This window comes from Ovis aries, chromosome 16, assembly GCF_016772045.2.
Source record: "Ovis aries strain OAR_USU_Benz2616 breed Rambouillet chromosome 16, ARS-UI_Ramb_v3.0, whole genome shotgun sequence".
NCBI lineage: Eukaryota > Metazoa > Chordata > Mammalia > Artiodactyla > Bovidae > Ovis > Ovis aries.
In genome coordinates this window covers 35,350,524-35,366,597 of record NC_056069.1, presented here as the reverse complement: position 1 = coordinate 35,366,597, position 16,074 = coordinate 35,350,524, and the positions used below count along the sequence as shown (strand labels likewise).

The 16,074-nt window shown below is 39.2% G+C and overlaps 1 protein-coding gene across 4 annotated transcripts in view; it reads right to left on the bottom strand.

Annotated features, from left to right (window-relative positions):
* The window catches only part of FYB1 (FYN binding protein 1), a 175,172-nt gene that overhangs the window by 144,057 nt on the left and 15,041 nt on the right, over nucleotides 1–16,074 (bottom strand). The gene's annotated exons all lie outside the window — the stretch shown is intronic.

Sequence of the window (16,074 nt, the reverse complement as noted above, 5' to 3'; positions counted from 1 at the left end):
AGCTGGACAAGGACAATGCTGTCTCTGTGGTCAGACACAGAACTCTTAACAGGGCTCAGGAAGAGGAAAAAAAAGAGTTCTCAAGCCCTGTAATTATCTGTGCTTAATGTCTACAGCTCGGAGAAGGCAATGACACCCCACTCCAGTACTCTAGCCTGGAAAATCCCATGTATGGAGGAGCCTGGTTGGCTGCAGTCCATGGTATCGCTGAGAGTCGGACACGACTGAGCGACTTCACTTTCACTTTTCACTTTCATGCATTGGAGAAGGAAATGGCAACCCACTCCAGCGTTCTTGCCTGGAGAATCCCAGGGACGGGGGGCCTGGTGGGCTGCCGTCTCTGGGGTCACACAGAGTCAGACACGGCTGCTAAGTCGCTTTCAGTCGTGTCCGACTCCGTGCGACCCCATAGACGGCAGCCCACCAGGCTCCCCCGTCCCTGGGATTCTCCAGGCAAGAACACTGGAGTGGGTTGCCATTTCCTTCTCCGATGCATGCATGCATGCTAAATTGCTTCAGTCATGTCCGACTCTATGCGACCCTATGGACAGCAGCCCACCAGGATTCTCTGTCCACGGGATTCTCTAGGGAAGAATACTGGAGTGGGTTGCCATCTCTCCTATTTCCTATTTATTTCCACCTCCTTCTCTTCCACTTCCCCTTTACTCTTGTTCCTCAAAACCTAGAATTGCTGCTGCTACTGCTGCTGCTAGAGTGATGAAGAGGTGGTAGAAAGGAAGGGAAGTGAGGTTCGGTAGGGTTTCCACCTTATTTCCATTTTCTCTCATTTCCAAGCGTGGCTTTGTGCAGGCAAAGCACCAGGTATAGTTGAGCTGATTGTGCTCTGCACAACCTCAGGGAGCACCATTCATAGTGTGGCATACAACAAACAACGCGAAGCACTTGCCATTGAGAATGAAAAAGAAACATTTTGGCTCATCTGATTTGTTTCTTCTACATTTAATTGCTGGAGGGTATCTGTTAATAATTCTGTTCAGAGAATGTCATTTAAAGTGCAATTCTCTTGTAAATTTACATTAAAACCCCAAAGGAAGTTTTATCAGGCCAAGAATTTTGCATTATGCTCCCTCTTGGCTGTAATTCACCTCTAGTCCCCTACTTTTTTAGTCATCCTGAGGCTATGCTGCTAACATCCTTCAGGAGGCTTACATGTTGTTTTTTGTACTCCAGAAATTGTTAAGTCATTTCCCTGTTGGCTTTTCACCCCACTGTGGTTCAAATAATCCCAATTCTCCTAGGTTGCCCCAAAGTTTTTCTTTTCAATAGACTTCAACAACTTTTTCAAAGCTGTCAAATGCTGGAATCCAGAGTTAATTTCCTTAAAAATTAATTTTTTAAAAAGGTAATGTGTGTGCATGAAGTGGGGGAGGGGATGCATCTAATTTGTACAGAATATTTTCCCAACTCAAAATGAGACATGTGATCATAATAGCTATAAATTTCTGCACTAAATTTGTTAGTAATTATATTTGTCAGTGTTTATGTGGATGTGTGTGTGTGTATGTGTGTGTATTTGGAAGAGTGAGGTGAAGGAGATGGAAAACGTAATTTATCAGGTTTTTTTGAGAAAGAAGCAAGAATAAGATGATGGTTAGACAATTATTCCTGTGAATTTTTGAGAGAGTTCTAGCTGAGAGTTCTCTATGGTCTCACATGACCCACCAGCTCCTTATATTTTTGGCTGTGCTGCAAGGGTTATGGGATCTTAGCTTCCCAACCACTAAGGATCAAACCCTGGTGGTCTTAACCACTGGGCCACAAGGGAAGTCCCCTGCAACAGCCCCTTAGACCAGAGACAGCAGAGCTTGGAGTTGCATTTAGGAACACCTAAGAGAAGAGGCTTCCTTGAATGGGATATCTCAGCAGGAGGAGGAGGGATGGGCTTTTGTAAGGCTTGACAAGCAAGATTCTTAGCTCCTAGACTATCCTTCTTCAAAGAACACCGCATGTAAGACTCAGGGAGGGCCGTTTTATTTACTTCCACTAGAATTTTAATTTCTTCTTTAGAAATTTCACAGCAACTCTGTATGTCAAAGGGATAAAGAAAATATTTTTCCCCTCTGTTTTGTTTTGTCCATACCTAATATACAGAGAAAAAATACAGTGGTGTACCTCTCTTTGGGGTGGATGGGTGGCTCAGAGAATAAGCATTAGAAAACCCTAAATTAAAGGATGAAGCATAAAGGCAAATGGAAAAGGATTCCTGTGGGAAGGAGAGACCTTAACCTCAGAACTGTTCTATGAGCACACGACTGTGTCTCCCAAATCACAAAGCTGTCGTTTTTGTTTTTCTTTCTTTCCTGGCTGTGCTGCGTGGCTTCTTCCTTAGTTCCTTCACCACGGATTGAACCTGGACCCTTGACAGTGAGAGCACAGAGTCCTAACCACTGGACCACCAGAGAATTCCCCAAAATTGTCATTTGTAAAAGCCTAAGTATAAGAACTATCTTTCTCCTTGTATGATAACCAAATAAATGTGTGGGAATATAGTATATAATAAACATAATTGTATGATTACAAATCAGCTTAGGTTTACCAATTTCATTTTTATCATAATGATAACTTCAAATGATCAGGGAATTTTTCCACATCAATATTCTAACCCTGCTAAGTTCCTGTCACACAAAATATCATTTCCTCCTAGGAGAGCTCCAAGTTACACTGTTCACATACTCTTTTCACTTGTTTCCTCTCTTATGTCATGCAGGCAATTGTTCTGAGAGTTAAAAATAGTGAAAAAAATAGAATTCAAAAATCCACATAGAGGGAAAAGGTTAAACAACATATAGTATTATCGAGATAAAGGAATATTATTTGTCTATTAAAAAGAAGCTACCGGGGTTCCCTGGTGGCTAAGATGGTAAAGAATCTGCCTGTAGTGCAAGAGACCTGGGTTCAATCCCTGTGTTGGAAAGAACCTCTGGAGAAGGGAATGGCAACCCACTCCATTCTCCATTGTCTGGAGAATCCCATGGACAGAGGAGCCTGGAGGGTTACAGTCCTTAGGGTCACAAAGAATTGGACATGACTGAAGTGACTTAGCACATATCACATATGCTAGAGTCATACTGTGTTTTTAGTAAAGTTCTTGGGATTCCCTGGTGGCTCAGATAGTAGAGTCTGCTTGCAGGAGACCTGAGTTTGATCTCTGGGTCAGGAAGATCCCCTGGAGAAGGAAATGGCAACCCACCGCAGTATTCTTGCCTGGAAAATCCCATAGACAGAGAAGCCTGATGTGCTACAGTCCATAGGGTCTCAAAGAGTACTTAGAAACATTTGAAAGTTTGATCCACTAGCAATGTGTCCTTTTCTAAGCTCTGGGTGTACTTTTCTATATTTTTTCAGAGAGACTATCGTCCCTCTTCTGAGGTTTTGGGAATTTGATCTGGCAGCTTAGAAGTAGTCAAAGCATACCTCTTTGGTAGCTCCTGTGTAACAGGAGGAAAATTGTTCCTGTTTAAGGGGGTCCCTACTCTGTGGCCACTCTCTGGGTAGATCAGGAGTCAAGGAGAAACATGCCACGGCAATAATTCATTTTCTAAAACTCAAAGCCTCCTACTCAAGTTCACTGATAATATTTGGTTCTGTCTTCCACATCCTCCAAGAAATCCCAGCTGTTTCTGAGCATTAATAGAAAGTATGCCACTGATCTTTTTAATAAGAATTTTGAACCTTCAGAACCATTTTGAAGGGAATCAAGAACTTTCTGACTTTAAGGTTGTGAAAGTATTTGCATTTGAGGTGTGAAGCATTTTAAACAAGACAAAATATCAAACGTCCCATAAGCGCCCATTCAGGGGTAGGCTCAGTGCTAAGAGCTTTTGTGGTGTTTGCTTATTTGATGTTCACTGGCATCCACTTGATGAAAGTGAAAGAGGAGAGTGAAAAAGTTGGCTTAAAGCTCAACATTCAGAAAATGAAGATCATGGCATTCAGTCCCATCACTTCATGGGAAATAGATGGGGAACCAGTGGAAACAGTGTCAGACTTTATTTTGGGGGGCTCCAAAATCACTGCAGATGATGACTGCAGCCATGAAATTAAAAGACGCTTACTCCTTGGATGAAAAGTTTTGGCCAACCGAGATAGCATGTTGAAAAGCAGAGACATTATTTTGCCGACTAAGGTCCGTCTAGTCAAGGCTATGGTTTTTCCTATGGTCATGTATGGATGTGAGAGTTGGACTGTGAAGAAAGCTGAGTGCCGAAGAATTGATGCTTTTGAACTGTGGTGTTGGAGAAGACTCTTGAGAGTCCCTTGGACAGCAAGGAGATCCAACCAATCCATTCTGAAGGAGATCAACCCTGGGATTTCTTTGGAAAGAATGAAGCTAAAGCTGAAATTCCAGTACTTTGGCCACCTCATGTGAAGAGTTAACTCATTGGAAAAGACTCTGATGCTGGGAGGGATTGGGGGCAGGAGGAGAAGGGGACGACAGAGGATGAGATGGCTGGATGGCATCACTGACTCAATGGATGTGAGTCTGAGCAAACTCCGGGAGTTGGTGATGGACAGGGAGGCCTGGTGTGCTGTGATTCATGGGGTCACAAAGAGTCAGACTCGCATCTGAACAGTCGCATCTGTTGTGACTGAACTGGCATCCAGAGGGAAGGCTATCTTTGCCACTATTTTACAGAAGGTGAAACTGGACCATTGAGGGTGAAGCAGTTTGAAAAGGGGAAGGAGGTAGCAGAAGGTAACGCTTGGATTTGTACACAGACTGTCTGGCCTTGGAGACCATTCACTGTGCTGATCCAGGAGGCAGATGATTCCTAGGAGTGCGTATGGGCAACACTGACTACTTGGTGAGAGAATAAAAAGAGAAGTGATCTGCTAAACAAACTGCACCATCATCATGCATTACTTTATCCTTTTTCTCTATATTCTTGATCCTACGGGGATAAGACATTAGACTATAAAAAAGAGAGTAGAACCTTAAAAAGCATTTGAAATGGATTAAAATCTTCTGATTTTAAACCTCAACAAATGAAAACACATCAGTGTTGAGAAAGTGTAAAGCACCTTGAAGTAATTTGTCTTAAAGTGTTCTTAATTCTACACAAGCCAAAAGGAGTTCCTAAATTGTCAGTATTTATGGTGGAACTTCAAAAGGAAGTGTGTGGAAGCTTTACTTTGATATTCTGAACCCTGCGAATGTGCGGAGTTGTAGATTTTTGGCTGACTTTGAAATCCACCTGTCTGGGCTACGTTCTCCAACACTCTCAGAACCGACACTGACATTTTTTGGCTGCTCCTCTTAAGGACTGTTGAATATCATTGTCTTTTGTGTCACACACACAACTCAACACACTGGGCTCATATAGGCAGAAAATTCAAACTCTAAAGTTTCTTGACATCCTTAGTTTAGATCATGTTAAAATTTGCTATGGCTAAATAAAAAACTGGTTAGCTGCAGTAGCTAGGGGTCACAGAAGCCACAAGTAACCCGTGTGTTCTCAAAAAAGGCCCAGTGAACAGATGTCATAGAGGTCAAACAAGTAGGTTGGCGGATTGGTCATGGATTGTTCATTACTACTTTTAGAAGAATGTGGCATTTCTGACTCTAAGTCTCAAAGATGCTATTATGAAAGTGAAATTTAAAATGTGTAAACAAAGTCAGGTGGCTAAGGGGATTGTACTCAGCTATTTTTCCCAGAAAGAAGTCAACATGTCATGGAGGGGGGAGGGGTTACTAGGATATTTTAGCACTTGCACAAGCAGCCATTCTTCATTTGTCAAAGAGCTATCAATGAAGAAAAGAGACTGACATGTTGAAAAAGAAGTTTGAATGTGGAATTAATCTATTTGACCAGTATTAATTAAGTTTCTGGCACACACTAGCCATTGGATTAAGGGCTTTTTAAGCAGACAAAGATGAGTTGCACCAGGTTCTGCATTCAGGGACTGTTACTCTGTTAGGGGAGATAGATTAGAGTTAAAAAAATTTTTTTCCTGATCATATGAAAAAATATGAGGACACAGTACAAACCCTCAGTTTTTTGTGAAGAGACCAGGGCTTAGAAGTCAGAAATGCCTCCTCAGAAAATGTGAGCCTTAATTCACTGTTGAAATGTGTCTCCCAGATAGACAGGGTATTCTAAGTATTTTAAATATTCCCGTTAGAGTGACCAAAGATATTGCCGGTGACATTGTCTAGAATAACTCTGTCTGACGTAGTAGACACTAGTCACATGTGGCTTTGCTTAAACTTACGTTGATTACAGTGGAATGCAGTGTAACATTTAGTTCTTTAGTTTCCCTAGCCACATTTTAAGCACTAAATACCCACACGTGGCTAGTGGTTATCACATTGGACAATGCAGGCACACCTGCCGTCACCGCAGAAATGTCTCCATCACTGCAGAAATTTCAACTTTCAGTGCTGGGAAACTGTGAGCAGACAGGCACTGTTGGAGGGTCAGTTTTAAGGGGTGTGCGGCAAGAGCTAAGCCTGGAGGTAGGGGTTGCAGGTAAAAGATGGAGGTCTCACGTGTCATATCTCAGAGTTCAGTCTGTACCCACTGGGTTAGGCATGAGCAAAATTTTCTGTAAAGGGCCAGATTGTAAATATTCTTGGCTCCTGGGACCACATCGTATTTGTTGAAGCTGTATAACTCTACTGTTGTCGCCTGAGATCAACCACAGTCAATATAGAAATGAACGAGTGTGACCATGTTCCCATAACACTTGATTTGTGAAAACTGAAAATGAACTGTATTCAGCCCACAGAGCACAGTTTGCTGACCCTGCACTACGGCATTAGGAAACCCCCTGAAGGGTTTGAAGCCAGAGAGTTGCATAATGAGATGTGTGCTTTAGAAAGACCATTCTAGTAGCAGAGTAAAGAAGGATTTAAGGAGTGTGAGGTGCAAGACTAATAGTCCGGTCCAAGAGGATAAGGGCCTGAATTCTGAATGCAGCCTATGGACTATGGTTGGAGAGAAGGGAATATGCATGCGCTTTTAAGTTAGGTGGCAATGGAGAGATATTAAACAACAGAAATATAAGGCAGGGTGGTTAAGTAGATGGTGGTACACCATCTTGGCTGCACCAAATTGTACAATATAAGAAGAAGAACAGGTCTGGGGAAAGGTGCGATTCATGGGGTCGCAAAGAGTTGGACACAACTGAGCGACTGAACTGGAACTGGAACTGATGACTTCAGACTGGGTCAGGTGGCATTTGAGATGCCACACATGTGAGTCATTAGCAGAGGGTAGTAGCTGAAGCTTTGAAAGTGACAGAAAATACCTAGGAGGTAGGGCAGGCAGAGTGCTTGCAAATGATGGTACCTTGAGTGTTACCAAAATGGAAGACACGTTCAAAGGGAATTGAGAAAGAATTGTTACTGGCACAGGGAGGAAAACCAGGGAAGGATGGTACTGCAGAAATCAAAGGAAGACTTTCAAGTGCTATTGAGAAGATTAAAAAGATTCCATTACGTTTGGCAACTAGGGAGTCATTTTTCGAGCGCTTTCCAGAATAGATTTCAGAAATAAGATATATTAGGTTGGCCAAAAATTTCATTTCGGGTTTTCCATAAGATGTTATGGGAAAATCCCAATCCAATATATCTTATTTCTTATTAACCCCAATAATAAGGAAACTCCTTTTAAAGATGATTAAGCGGGATAATAGCTGTGACTTCCCATGTTCTTGGTTTTCGTGTGTGTGTGTGTGTGTGTGTGTGTGCATGTGTGTGTTCACAAGGGACCCTGGAGTCTTATGTAATAAACACATGGTACATATAATAATAATTTTAAAATGAAGTAACAGTTTTAAGACAGAATCATATGATTTGGGAGTGCTCCATTTCACAATTTAATGGTCAAAGAATTAGTCACCCCTTCAATGGAGGAGTGTCAAATGACGATTTATAGCCACCTCAAAGGGGTTTATATTAGGAAAATATTTTACATGCCTAGTGGATGAATATAACTCACTCAAGCTTTGCATGATTTGTTGTTTAAAATTTTGTCTTAAAATATGGAAAAACTGACAAAAACATGCTGTGGTTTTTAAGAGTATTTCATGAGAGAATAAGAGTTGGTATTTGTTCCTGAAGGAATTGCTTTAAAGAGCATGAAAATCTAAGGAACACACATTTCTCTTCGCTTTAAATGACTTTTACCTCTCAGCAAGGGAAAAGTGAAGTGGAATGACAATAATACAATAATAATAACAATAACAATGCAAATAAAAGAAGGAGCCTCTTCATCACCAGTGACTAGTTGGCTCACTGGGTAGACGGAAATACAGTTTCATCATTTTTTTTTAGGTTGCATTAGGCAGCTTGCAGGATCTTAGTTCCTTGATCAAAGATGGAACCCATGCCTACCCGCTGCAGTGGAAGTGCTGAGTCCTAACCACTGGATCATCAGGAAAGTCCCTGGAGTACAGTCTTATCTAGCACTAGAGTTTTACTGATGGCTAACTTTTTTCTGTTTAGACTGCTCTCTATTCTTTGGCAAGACTCTGCCCTGAACTGAAAAGTCATTCTAAGAATATGTGGGGCTACTTGAATAGACAAGAACATCTCTAAAGTGTGATATATGAAAAGTAAATTGAACTCTATACAGAACTACATTGAAAAGGAAAGCTGGATACTGTACACTATTTTTTTCTTTTTTTGATACTGAAAGAGTGACAGAATCACAATAGTAATGTTTGAAGAACTTAATTATAAACTTTACTTAGAAAAATACATGGGTATAAACATCAATGAGTATTGTGACAAAAGAGCAATGATGGAGGGCATAAAGGAGATTAGCTCTATTAGATATCAGAATATATTATACAACAATAATTGAAAAGGTATAATAATACAAGCATAGATATGGATGGCTCAAAAGAAAGCCATAATATGCGATAATCTAAAAATAATAAAAACAGGGAAATAGAATATCCAAATAACAAAAACAGGGAAATAGAATATCCACATAAATATTATTTTAACTTCACACTGAATTTCGTCTCTAAGTCATAGTAGATTGCAAATAGAGAGTCCAGTTAAAAGGAAAATCAGCAGAGCATCGATTACAGTTTTTATTCAGAAAGGTGTGGACTTCGAGCGAATTTACAGCAGAGGAGACCAGCTCATAAAGGAGATAAACCTGCCATGTGACAATAGACAACAGCAATAAAATAAATAGAAAACAAAATATATAAATTATTTGCCCAAATAATATATTTTAAATTAAGAATTTAAATATGAAGATATCATTAAATGTCAATAGATAGCCCTTCACTCCCTGTACATCCATAAATCCTCTGTGAGAGGAAATAGTAACCTAATGTAATTGAAAGTGTTCAACAGCAAGTAAAGAAAATTTATTTAAAATGGTTCTTTAATATTGTCTTGCTGCTGCTACTGCTGCTAAGTCGCTTCAGTCATGTCTGACTCGGTGCGACCCCGTGCACTGCAGCCTACCAGGCTCCTCCGTCCATGGGATTTTCCAGGCTAGAGTACTGGAGTGGGTTGCCATTGCCTTCTGTAACTGCATAGTGATACACCAATTCAACTTATTGCTATGGGGGAAAAACACCATTTAATGACACATGAAGACAAAGCACAAACCTGACTAAGGGGACACACGCTGTGGACCACAGCAGGGCTATGACCAGAGCAAGTGGGAGGATGGGGGAGGGGAGATGGATGGGTAAACTACAGCCTTGGGAGCGGCGGAGGGGGGGTCTGGATTGATTACAACTAAGCAGACAACAGGATGAGACAGGAAATCAAAACCAATCATGAAAGCAGACACAGAGTCAGAGAACTCCAACAGCAAGGAAAACATACAGAACTGTTCTTTTACAAATTTTCGGAAAGAAATCAAGCATGAAACCATAGAGAAATTGTCAAAGAATTTTAAATATCAACTAATTAGCCAGTGATGCAAATTATAAAAACAGTGTGTCAAAAGACCACAAAACGGACTAGTTACTATTAAGTAATTAATGTGAAGAAATTGACTCTTATTCTTTCAGTGTTTCTGTATCCATAAACTACCAAAAAATTAATTACGAAAACAACCAACATTATTACATGCAAGAAAATGTTTATTACAGTTTTCTAATTGGGAAAATTCCTGGCAGCAAACAAAATGTCTAAGTCAATTATGATATCTTAACTTAAATCATTAAAAGAACTATGAGCAGCAGGTAACAGCATGGAAGAATGCTCATGAATTAAACTTAGGTGAAAAAATGCTCTGAAAATTATATTAAAATATTTATATATTTACTTGTAGATAAAGAATGAATGGTCATACAACATGAGGGAAATAGTTTTGACTGTGGATTATTTTTCTTTTCGAATTTCCTTTAATATATTTTGCTTAACAGACACAAAAAGAAAAAAAATCTGTTGTGCACAGAAGAGGGAAGGAAGCAGAAGTCAACTTGATGTTTTTCATAAAAGGTTAAAGCATTTTTTAATAGAAGGTTAAAGCATATGTCTTAAAAGAAGGGCTCACAGCATCCATTTAGCACAATTAACTAGTAATCTGATACTAACCGAGTAACACCCACCTAGAGAAAGCTAAACTGATTTTAATTTATGAAATGATAAGTTCCATCATGCCCTACCTCTAGGCTGTTCTAGTGCCATTTCTTTGTAGCCTAGAGTCAGCCAAGTGGAATGGTTCAAGCATAGGCTCTGGAGAAAGTCTGGGTTTGGACCTTAGTTCTACCACTCATTTACTGATTGTGAGTTATTTAGCCTTTGGTTTCCAGATCCATAAAATGGGGTAAAGTAGTATATCTCACAGAATTGTAAGAATTTACTGAACTGATATTTTTAAAACATACCATTGTCTGGTATATAGGAAGCACTTAGGAAAATGTTAGCCAGTGTTATTGTGTTCCTTATTTCCTTAGTACAAAGTTTGAAAAGTGATTCAAATATCCATATAACTCAGGACAGTGCTATATTAAAAGGAGGGAGATAGAAAAAAAACTATTTTTATAGTTCTAAAGAAAAGTATACTTTTTATCACCCAGACTGTCTCGCCTGTTAATCTATTATTTGAGATTCCCTGAAAGTTTTTAATAGGATTAAGATGTTTCTATAAAATAGGAAACCATTTAAAAATTTACAGTGCAAAAAGGTGAACTCAAGGAAACTCGTTGAAGTAGATTTACTAAAGACAGTTTTCAAATATGAGAAAAGAATATTTCTTTTTGCTCTTAAAGAATCAAAAATCTAGTTTTATTTCCATGAAATAAAAATAGCCATAAAAACTGCCAATACCCATCTAGGGAGCCTGAACCTTCCCCCGCTCTGTTAGAGACTGTACCAAATCATTTATTATGAGCCCTTGGGAAATGTCAATGACAAAATCTAAGGTAAAACTTGCAGAGAGGTTGACTTATATTTTCTGAAATAATTCTATGCGTTATAATTTCTGTGTTTTCCATGATTTAGCTGAAATGGATTGGCACAGATATCCTTATTTTTGAATCAAGTGAGAATTTTGTTTTAAACTACGAAGTTACTCATTAAATCAGGAGGACAGTTTGCCTTAATCAGATTAAGCTCCAGTAAAATTATGAGTCTGACAGCAAACATGTATCGGCAGCTTGAGGTATGCAAGATAACATGGTAGGATACAAAATAATTGGGGAGAAAACACATTTGAATATTAGAGGTGCTTGATGAGAATTTCAAGGCATTGACAAGAGAAATGCTGAAGGTAGGACATGGCAAGTCAAGGGGGTGTAAGAGTAGGGCAAGAGTGAAAAGTGGAAGGTTTCTTAAAGGAAAAAAATTAGAGCCATGCATTAAAGGAAGGGTCAGAGCTGGGTGGGCAGAGAAGAAAATGGAGAAGTAGCAACAGCTTAGCTACAAGAGGCATGTATAGAAGATCTGAAACACTCTCTAGCGGTATGTCTTGAAAAATTATTACTAAAATGTTAACTGATTTTCTTCAGATAGTAGAACTATTACTGTCTGTACATTTTACTTTCTCATATTTTTGAAAAATATTCATATCATGCATATCATTTTTATAAGAGGGGAGAACAATAAGGCTATATGCATTTAGAGGGGAAAATACTTTTTGCTGATATCTCAGTAGATAAATGGAAGCTGTATAAATAAACACACTGGTTAAGAATATAGGACATGGAGTATTAAAATTCCCAGCTCTGTTTACTCAGTCTATTTGACACTTAAACTTTTTACCCCACTTTTCATTATAAAATATTACAACCATATCTGAAAGTTTTTTGAAAGTGAATATCAAAATACACCCCCTCTCCTCAGAGTCTACATTTGTTAGCATTTTTCCACTCTTGTTTTTGCTTTCTATTTATTTATCCATTCATCTTTTTTTTTTTTGGATGCATTTCAAAGTGAGTTGCAGACATCAATACCCTCTTTGATACTAAATTTTAACCACTCACCAGTTTCCTCTGTACACACACACACTAGTCCAGAACCTTTCAGCTGGTTGTTATGCACTGAAATCTGATCACACTTCCCTTATCTAGATACTGCTTCCAGTCCAAACACATCCCATATCTGCTGCCTACCCAGAAGACCATTTACGAAACTTTACCCTGATTCTATATACCCAGAACTATGGAATTTATTCAACTCATAGAATATTAAAGCCAGAAAGGAAACTATCTGATCTGGGGTCACCAACTCCAATGTTTCCAGGAATTAAGTAGGTAGCTTAAAAAGTGGGTGTCTCCTGTAAAATAATCCAGCGGATTAGGTAATGGAGACTCATTGTGGGGAAGCAACAACGAGAAACAGAACAACCCAGGGAGCTTGAGAAAACAGAAATGACCCTGAGGCAAGACTTCCAGCCTCAGCCTACAGTTCTAATGGCCCGGCATTTTAACCACAGCTCTTTTTGTCTCCTCTGTGGGTCTAGCACACTTAAAGTAACATATTTGTTAGACTAACTGAAAGAGTACACTGTTAAGTAGAATCTCCCTTTAATTAAAATTACTTACGGATGCAGACTTTATAGCCTACAGTTAAATACAGATCTTAACAGTGCAAACAGTAACACACATATTACACATGTAAAGATGTGTTATATTTCTAGTTTTTCCACATTGCTTGCCCAAGAAGGGAATATTCCTTCATCTCTGGTGGATTAACTACCTGTCTATGTATCCGTAATGAACCAGAAGAGAACAACCAGTTTTCTCACTGATCAAAGGGTAAATGTAGCGTCATTTCTCAGGAATGTACCTGCAGATTTCTTTTTTTCTTTCTTTTTGGTCTGTGTGGCTTGCAAATTAAGTAGCAGGAGTTACTGTGTGGAAGGGGAGAAAAATGGGGCTGTAGGAGGGTCAGGATGTGTAGATATTATGCCTGCTTTTTCATGCCCATTAGCCACCTAGATGTGGTTATTTCGCCTGCTTTCTGAAACTTCCTCTCTCCTTGCCCTGCTTATCAAATTCAATCAATGTTTGCTCAACCTAGCTAACTTCTACATCTATGGAGAATTGAAACCATCTACTTTTCATTTGTGCGGTAGCTACAGGTGGACTTTGCTTAGAAATCAGAAGGTACAACAAATTCGCCTTCACAGTCTTTCCTTTGTTTGCTTGATAATTAAGGACAGATAGTTTGGAAACTCACCCCTCCCCCAACCCCATCCCTTAGGGAACTAGCTTATTAAACACTGTGTATCTCAGCCTTACTGTGTTGGGATAGCTAGTTCTGCTATTAAAAAGAATCCACCCAGGCCTGAAATGCTGTCTCATGCAGTTGCGAGTACATGTGATAAAATTAGGTTCTTTCGGGTGAATGTCCTTTTGTGATAAAGTCAACTCAACTACTTTCAAAGTTATGATGAATAAAATTGCCAGTAGTTCTTTTGGTGTATGCCTGTACACTGACAAACCAAAATGTATTAATGTAAGTTAAGCCTCCTAAACCTCGCATTAGAGACATTTTACTAGATTTCACATGAATTCTTTCAACTAAATGTCCGTTATATATCAAATTCAGCAGATGTTTATTTCAACTTCTTTTGATCTCTGCCAGTACTTACATAAGGATTCAATTTATTGTTGGCTTATCAGTTTTTGTAGTTAAAATCTGACTAGAAACTAGCGATTCTGAGCTCTGGTTTTACAGTTCCACTAGCTGGTTTTAAAAGGTATATAGTAAAATTCTGAAAAATTTTAATAAAATTAGTTTTTACTGAATTAATATTTTAAAGAGCATATAGCATTTTTTGGGGAAATCTAGTCATTTAAAGTAAAAGATCCTATTATGAAAAAAAAGAAAAAAATTTGAATGCTTTAAAAATTCCCATTCTCAAAACACTTATTTTGACTGAATTTTGTTTTGCAAGTTCTTTGCACATTTTGCTTATGAGACAAATAATCTTTTTAGAAAAATTTTGTATAGCTTTCGTTATGCAACAGGCATTACTCTGAAGACATTCGTATGTAAAACTACATAAGCCTTATAACAACCTTAATAAGTAGTAGGTATAGTTACTCATCTCTTTTTACACACGGGGAAACTTAGGCACAGAGAGGGTAAGCTGATCAAAATCACATGGCTGAAAATGGGCAGCACTGAGATTCAAATCCAAGAAGTCCAACTCCAAACCAGACTCACTTTAAACTCTATTCACTAAAAATTTACCAATTTTCACTTAGGGTTCCTGTTACACTGGGTTAGACTTGGTGTACATGATCATCAAAATGGGTTAAGCAGTAAATAAATAACTAAAGCAAACTTGGGATGTTTGAATCTTTTGGGGGAGCTTAAAAGAAAAAAGTACCTGAGCCCCAGACCAGACCAGCTGAATCAGTATCTCTGGGGCGTGGCGCTCAGACAACGGTGTATTTTAAAGTTAAACAGCCAGTTCCAATGTGCAGCCAGGTTGAGAGCCACTGGTTCAAGTTTCTAGCCATCTTATTATAGGGAATCTCAAATTTGAGCAGGCATCAGCATCACATGGAGGGTGTGTTTAATGTACAAGTGGCTGGGTCCAACTCCCAGAACATATTCTGTCAGTCTTGGGCTCCACCCAAGAATTTTCATTAAGAATCCAGTTCAATGAAGTTGATGTTGCTGGTTTAATGATCACATTTTGAAAAATACTGTGTTAATAAGTTGGGACAGGGATAAGGGTGGTAATAGAGACCTAGAAGAAACTGGACTAATTCTTCAAGTATCTCATCAACCCTGATGCTGACACATTTCCTCTAGTTTGTTGATTTACGTAATAACATTGATTGAGGATGAGAGAGAAAAGAAAAACGAAAGATACGACACTAAAGGGAAGGTAGGGACGTGAGATAGAGAAGAGGAATTACCGGCCTAAGCACGTCAATGACAGAATATGAAATGAGAAAATTTAACAATAGCAGCCCTCAAAAAGAAATGCTCCTTTCTGCGTCAGAAACAGAACAGAACTGAGTGAGAGCAAGACTGGAGGGGTGGTCAGGTGGGCTGTTGGTTTAGGGTACAGAAGTATTTATCAATTCAGCTCTTACAGGTAATCTGAGAATCTGAGCTTTGTCTGATCTTTGAAAGCAAGAGTGGGGACAGATATGCTTCTTCCCATCCTCAGCGCCACGAAAGATGACCAAATGATCAATGCTAAGAACTGCCTGAGGATAGACCAGCAGTGCTCACCTGGGGATGTGAGCTTGGTAAGGGGAGCAGGAAGCATGTTTTGTAATATCTGGAAATGCTTTGTGTTGTCACAATGAGGGGGACAGGGGTGCTGCTAGAGTGCTGCTAGAGTTAGTGGGCTGGGACCAGAGATGCTGCTAAACATCGTGCCAGTGTACAACATTGCTAAGCTGAGAAATGCTGGGCTAGGCACAGTCCTAGAACCAGAATCTGGGCCAAGAGGCCAGTTGACTTAGTAATGAATATACTAAATGTGAAAAATTATTGGGGGCCTGAATCAGCTATCAATATAGACTTGTTTCTGGGCTGGAGGAACCTCAGGAAGATGTAGAAGTAAGCACAACATTGGAGACGGCAAATGGAAAACAAAAACTAAGCAATCTACCAACAAAACCATCTCAAATGGGTTACCACATAGTTCCAAAATACAG